The sequence below is a fragment of the Protopterus annectens genome, chromosome 4.part1 (assembly GCF_019279795.1).
Source record: "Protopterus annectens isolate FY-2018-M chromosome 4.part1, PAN1.0, whole genome shotgun sequence".
In the NCBI taxonomy this organism is placed as follows: domain Eukaryota; kingdom Metazoa; phylum Chordata; order Ceratodontiformes; family Protopteridae; genus Protopterus; species Protopterus annectens.
Window position 1 is genome coordinate 371,277,242 of NC_056734.1, and position 7,722 is coordinate 371,284,963.

A 7,722-nucleotide genomic window follows, 5' to 3' on the forward strand; every position below is an offset into this window, starting at 1 on the left:
TTGTGATATTGTATGAGGAAGTCGGGAGTGTCAGAGAAGTATGTAAGAGTTGTACAGGATATGTACATGGGTAGTGTGACAGCGGTGAGGTCTGCAGTGGGAGTGACGGATGCATTTAAGATGGAGGTGGGATTACATCAAGGATCAGCTCTAAGCCCTTTTTTATTTATAATGGTGATGGACAGGTTGACAGACGAGATCAGACAGGAGTCCCTATGCTGCCATGTGGCCATTCCTGTAGTAATACCACAGACTGTATTTTTTCCCTGCTGCTGCTTGTAGTACAAATGGTAACTTTAGTGTGGGTGCTATTAATTTTGTAGTGTGCTAATTTTACTTTTATTTGTGAAAATGCCTCCTCTTCATGGGGTCTCCACTCTAAAAAGGTGGAGTTCTTTTGTTCCTGTAACATTTTGTATAGGGGAGCAGCCACAGCTGCATAGTCCTCTATAAATTCCCTGTTGTAATTCATGATTCCCATGACTTTATGTAGGTCTGCTATAGTCAGTGGTTTTTCCATTTGTAAAATGCCATGCACATGCATAGGGCAAGGAGACCTTTCTGTCGGTTTTAAAATAGTAAGAAACTTGACTTCTTGTTACATAAACTGAATTTTTTTTTACTTTTAACTTTAAACCCTGCCTGCTGTAGAGTATGAAAAAGTCTTTTAAGAAGCTGTACATGCTCTTCTACTGTCTCTGACTGAAGCAAAATGTCATCAGTGTAATGTAACACTGTATCATCTTTTTCTAATTGTTGTAAAATGGATCCTTGTGGTAACCTTGTCATGACATATTGCTGGTTTTTAAATGTAAAGGCAAATCTTGGCCAATCTTTTTTTTTTTTTTTGTGAGTGTTACTGCAAAAAAGCCATTTGCTAAATCTATTACTGTAAACCACTTACTTTGTGGCTTAATATGTTCAGCCAACTGGAATCAAATGTGCTGTAGGAGTAGTATATTGATTAACCTTCTGTAAATCAATAACAAGATGATAACTACCATCTTTTTTCTTGACTGGCCAGATTGGTGAATTTGTAGGACTGTTGCCTTTTTGTATAATCCCTTCCTTTTCTCATTCTGCAATACATTTTTCCATATGTTGTTCTGTCTCCCTAGGAATAGGATATCGTTTTTGAAAAGGTGGTATATAGTCTTGATCACTTCCTACCTCTACTGGGCTTTTTAGTTTCCCCCATTCACTGGGACCCTTGGACCCCAGATTTGGGAATTGCTGTTGTAAATACTTTCACACATCCTCACTGTCTGTATTTACATATCCTGTAGGTTTGTCAGGGTTTTCAGGTATAGAGATTGCATAACAACCTGTACTTTGCTCTCCCTGCCCTTTTTGCTTGTCTGCTATCTACAGGATACCATTAGGTAGATCAATTACTATGCCCAAAGACCCTAAAATGTTCATACCAATAATGGCATTTGAGCAAGATGGATGCATTAAAAATGCACCCTTCCATGTCTGTCCCTCTTGGCTAAACTTGGGCTTTTCAATCTCTTTTCTTAACTGTTGCCTAGTTATTCCCTTTGCCTGTTTTATCAAATGTTTTGGATTTACAGGCGAAACTGCTTAAAAATCTACAGAGCAAAATTTCCCTTTTTCTGTATACTGATGGCCCTTGGTTATTTTTACCAATATTGTAAGGTTTTTGTACATAATCCTGCTTTTCTGACATTTCTTGTAAATGTTTTGGCTCTATTTTGGAAACACCCCCTGTTCTAACTTCTTTTTACGCCAGACTTTGTAATGATCACAATTTTGCTTAACATGTCCTATTTTTTTTTTACAAAAGAAGCATGTTGGTGCCTTTTGTTCATTACCTGTACCTGATCCTGGTGCTATAGACATAGCGGCAGGAGCTGGTGGTGCAGATGCATCTCTTTCTGCTGGAGGTTGGTCACACCACTGTTGCCTTCCCATGTTTTTTACTTTACCAATTATCTCAAATGGCTCACTATCATCTTTAAATGCAAAGATGTGGTGCGAGTATAATGTCCCATCATCGGCCATAGTCTGTCCCCTCATTAAATTTTGTATCAAATCAGTGAGGGTATCAGACTTTTCTTCATAGATACATTTAATATCCCCTGGAACCCATTTGACTTGCTCTAAAAAGAAGTGTATTAGCTGTTTTTGTATTTCTCTTTTTCCCCGTGTCTCTAATTTTTGATATATGATTTGAAGGGCAAGCCTAAAATGTTCACTTTGTTCCATTAATATATCTGTAATAGTAATTTTGAAATTATCTAATAACTTGGCTGTAAGTGGCTGCCCTTGTGTAAATGCCATTAGAACAGCTGTCGTACGACCTACTTTAGTGTTTATCTGAGAGGCATCTTGCTTTAACTGAATGAAAGTTTTAAAACATTTGGGTATGAAAATCAACAAACATCTAAGTAATGCATCTGTCCATATACCAGATCCTGCTGTATATGCCACCCATTCTTCAAATGCAAGCATGTTATAAAATATGCCTTTTTTATCATTTTACTGTGGTAAACTGTGTATACAAATCTGTAGTGGTTCCCTGTCCCTGTTCTATAATTTGGACTGGTTTTGTATTTTTTAACTCTTTCTTAAGCTGGGATATCAAAACAGTATTTTATAGGTTAGTCTCTCTTAATTCATCTAATACTTCCTTTTCCTTCAAACGCTGTTTAAGGTCTGTTATTTCTGTCTGTAATTGTTTAAAGGATGTATGATACCTGATATTAGATTCCTCTTTTGACTGCAGGGCTCCTTTGCACTTTTGACAGAGGTCTTGGATGTCATTCCTGAACTTTTTAAACTCACCCTGTTTGTCTTTTAAGAATTTATTAAATTCTTTTGTCAATGTATCATAAGCCATGTTCCTATCCTCATCTGTATGTGTAGTCGTGGTATCATTCCACGCTTGTACATAATTTTTAAGGGGTGTCGCTAGATCTACAGGAGATTCTATCAGTAACGGATGTGACTGTTGTAATTCGGAAATTAATGTACTAACAGGACATAGCTGCTTTACATCTGGATATAATGAAGACACTTCACCCTTAGTTAATTCTTTATCATGAAAAAGTCTGTTTTCACAGTCTATTTTTTTAGCAATATCATGCAGTACTTTTTATGGCATGGCACACAAAATGCAGTTTCTGTTGAATCACACAATAAACATTTACTATGATATACTTCATTTTTCTGTTGCAAATACCAATCAAATGTTACAGTCCATTTATATAATGCCTGTATGTCAACTTGCCCTAATAAAGTTTTACATTTACTAATGTGCTGTGTATACCAACAACTTAGTCGAGATTTTATCTGGTTGTTCTGCTACATTAAGAGTAAAGCTTGGCTTACACTTGCTGGAATTCTGTCTAATAGCATCTATACTAAAAATGTGACCTAGAAAAAAGTCTTACTGGTTAGCAAGAAAACAGGTGATCAGACTGTTGTTGCTGATGGCTGGAAATTTTTCAGAGCCACTCGAGAAGCTAGTGAAACACAACAGGCAGCGAGATGCTGTGAAAGTAGATGTCCACCTTTTAAAGAATTTAATGGCACTGCGACTTTCCTGGACTTCAGGCTCAATCTGGATTCAGACGTCTGAAAAACTTTACTACTACAAGCTGCATAAACTGGAGTACCTCTGTTTAGGATTTACACATATGTATAAATGTTAGTTACTGCAATTTGACTGAAGTGACCCTCTGCAGGGCTTACCACTCCCTCTGTGTTCAAATGCAGGCTAACTTGCCATTGAAAAATTAATGATAAGGTTCTGCTTACTGTGATGGATCTGAAGTCTTCTTAAGACACTCAGTCTTGCTGGCTGGGTTTTGCTGAAATTAAAGTTTAGTTATAATTGCATTCATAGTCTGTTGCCCACAGAAAACTTGCAGAGTGTACATTGATGCAGCACCTAAAACTGTCACTTTAAAAACAGTAACCAATAAAAGATTTTTATAACAAATCACACAAACCACTGTTGTAGCTTTAGTTACTGTTCTACTTTACTTCTCAAACAGCATGGATGGATGTGAGATGCAATACAAAAAATATATCTAACAATGTAATCTGCTATAGTCTCTCTATACTGTTCTAGTCACACAGTTCAAATCCTGTTTTTCTCTTGGTATTCTATTTTGGACTTTGTATGAGAACATCTGTTTGCAGAAAAACATGATTTTATCCTGTACTGGTATTTTTTTTTAAGGAAACGCCTTGTAGTAAAATACATACGGATGCTGACTTGGTCATTCAAACTTCCTTGCTTAACAGTGTCATATGATAGAAACATGTCCTGTTGTCCATTCTTTAAGGAAGCTGCATACATCCTGTTTTTCATATATTTGCTTTTACTGACAATACATCCTGTTTTTAAGTTTGTAAGAAGTCAGCCTTTTTGCTGACCATGTACATTTTTGCTGATTCTGTAGGAGACATGTCCATTAAGCAAATTCCTTATTTTTTAAGCCACAGTCATTTAGTATGGATGGTAATCACATATTGCTAAACTCTATTTCTACATTTACATATTTGTAGCAGAATTACTTTCAACCTTAATATTTTGTTGAGCATACTCTAATAGATCTTTTCGTGACACTCGTGGTGAACAATCCCCACCGGTGCAAAAGGGGCAAATCATCTGGAAGATGCTCCTTTCAGGGTAGAGGGGGGTCCACATAACCAGGAAGCTAGAGATTCTTTCTCCAGCAAACCCTACCAGTGCTCCTGAGCAGCAGCCCGATTGCTTTCCTCTGGAAGCAGTTGGGGTTGTTTTTCTCTGCACCTATCAGCCTGGCATTTTATTACTACTGATGTTTGGGTGCAGAGAATAATATCCATAGGCTACCAAATGCCATTCGATTTAATTCCCAGACCCGTCAAATGAATCCCGGATGTACCACCCAATCAGAGGGAATTAGCCTTAGAAATAGAAAAGCTGCTAAGGAAAAGAGTCATCCAGCCAGTCCCACCAGACCAGACAGGATCCGGGTTTTACTTGAGGTTCTTTTTAGTGCCAAAATAGACAGGGGACTGGAGACCAATCCTGGATCTCAGCCTATTGAACAAATTATCAAACCTCAAAAATTCCGGATGGTCACAGTACAGTCCATTCTTCCCTTCCTAGGGAGGGACAACTGGATGTGCTCTATAGACCTCCAGGATGCGTACTACCACATAAAGATGGATCACCACTCCCGGAGGTTTCTCCACTTCTGGCTAGAAGACAATTACTACCAGTTCAGGGCACTGCCATTTGGTCTCTCGACAGCCCTCAGAGTCTTCACCAAATATATGGCAGTTGTGGTAGCTCATCTTCGACTACAAGGATTCCAAGTGTTTCCGTATCTAAACGATTGGCTCCTTACCGCTCTGACCAGGAATGTCCTAGTCCACAGCCTCTCTTACACTCAATGTCTTGCTCTCCACTTGGGGATTGCAATCAACAAGGACAAATCTCAAATGTCCCCAACAAAGACACTGGAATTTATTGGAGCGGTCTTCGACACCACATCCTGTCAAGCTTCTCTTCCCCCCTCACAGGCTTTCAAAAATAAGACACCAAATCCAAGACCTTCTTCCTCAGACCTGTGTATCGGCACGTCTTGTACTGCAACTCTTAGGCTCCATGGCGGCTGCCATTAAGTTAGTATCTTTGGCGAGGCTGCACATGAAAATCCTGCAGTGGCTCCTTTCCATACAATGGTCATTTCTAACTCGCCCACATGATACGTCTTACAAACCGTTGCAAGGAAGAAATGCTATGGTGGATGAAGCCACAAACGAATCTTTGGTGTCGACTGTTCTGTCTTCCCCAGCCCACTGCGACAGTGACCACGGACGGATGCTTCCCTGTTAGGGTGGGAGGGGCATTTCCAGGGAAAGAAGGTCCAAGGCACCTGGTTCCCCATGGAGGCCAATTTGCACATAAATGTCCTGGAACGGAGCGCTGTTCTCTTAACGTTGCAAGCGTTCCATGCATCCCTACCCTCTGGGACCATTGCAATTCAGTCAAACAACATGTCAGTCATCTGGTATATCAAAAAGCAAGGTGGAACCAGGTCTTACCCCCTGTGTCAGGAAGCCATGAGAATTTGGCACTGGGCAATAGCTTCCAACCGCTTTCTTATAGCAACGCACATTCCTGGGAGTTCCAAACTTATTGCAGACAATCTGAGCAAGAACATCCTGATGCCTCACGAGTGGTCCCTCAACCCTGTAACAGCAGATCGGATCTTCCGGCGCTGGGGCAAGCCTTGCTGCCATCTGTTTGCTTCCCCCCTAAACTACAAATGCAGAAGCTACTTTGCCCTGATCCCCCCCCCTCAGGAGGAACCCCCCCAAAGGAAGCTGTAATGCACGATTGGCCCCTGGGTCTTCTGTATGCCTTTCCCCCTCATTCCAAAATTTCTCCAGAAAGCTCAGAGGTTGAGAAGCAAAGTGATCTTCATTGACTCCTACTGACCCCATCAAGTCTGGTTCCTTTTTGTATGGCCTCATCTAATTCACAGCCCGTGGATCCTGGATCATTCCCAAGACCTGTTATCTCATCCTTGGGGAGTGATTCATCCGAACCTCCACAGTCTCAAGCTCACAGCTTGGTTCCTCCACTTCCAGTGATTGCCAGGCTGCCTGACATCCCATCTCCTGTTCGTGAAATTCTTCTGGCTTCACACAAACCTTCCACCAGGAAAGTTTATTCTAGTAAATGGACTAGGTTTTCTATTTGTGCCAAAGATCAGAACATAGATCCCTTCTCTGTCTATTCAAAAGATCCTTCAATACCTGACAATTCTTTTACATGCAGGAGCCTCAGCATCGAAGATCACTGTACAATTGGCAGCTATCGCCAATTTTCATAGTGGACTTGATAATTCTTCGATTATGTCACACCACCTATGCAAGACATTTATGAAAGGAGTATTACATGTTAAATCTCCGGTCAAGCCTCCCTTAGAACCCTGGGACTTGAGTTTGGTGCTTAAATCTTTCACAGGTCCTCCTTTTGAGCCCTTTGATTCATGTGATTTAAAATTTTTGTCATGGAAAAACTTACTTCTAGTAGCACTTACCTCAGCAAGAAGAGTATCTGAGCTACAGGCCTTGAGTGTCAAGAGACCTTACTTGATCTTCCACACGGATAGGTTGTCCCTTCATCCTGACCCTTCTTTCTTGCCCAAGGTCATTTCTGGATTTTCCATTAACCAGTCTATTGACTTGCCGGTTTTCTTTCCTCAGCATTCTAATAGAGGGGAGTACCTTTTGCACACCCTTGATGTGTATCGGCAGCCTCACTATTATTTGGACAGGACTAAATCTTTCAGGAAAACAGATGAATTGCTTTTGGCCTTTGCAGGACCCAGACTGGGTAAAACTGTTTCCAAACTGACTTTATCCTCTTGGCTTAGAAACATCATTACTTTTATCTACCAACAGAATAAGCTATCCTTACCTTCCAGAATAAAGGCTCATTCTACCAGATCTATGGCTACTTCTGTAGCATTTCATTCCAGAGCCTCCATGGATGATATCTGCGCAGCAGCCACTTGGGCAAGACCTCATACCTTTCTCTCTCATTACAAATTGGATTTGGCCTCCAGGGGACGAGCATCTTTTGGTTCTATGGTGTTGGAATTTCCTTCCTTAGGGCCACCCAGGACTCAAGTAGCTGGGAACTCTGTCCTATTTGTAATGAATAAACAAAGATTTGCATCAGATAAA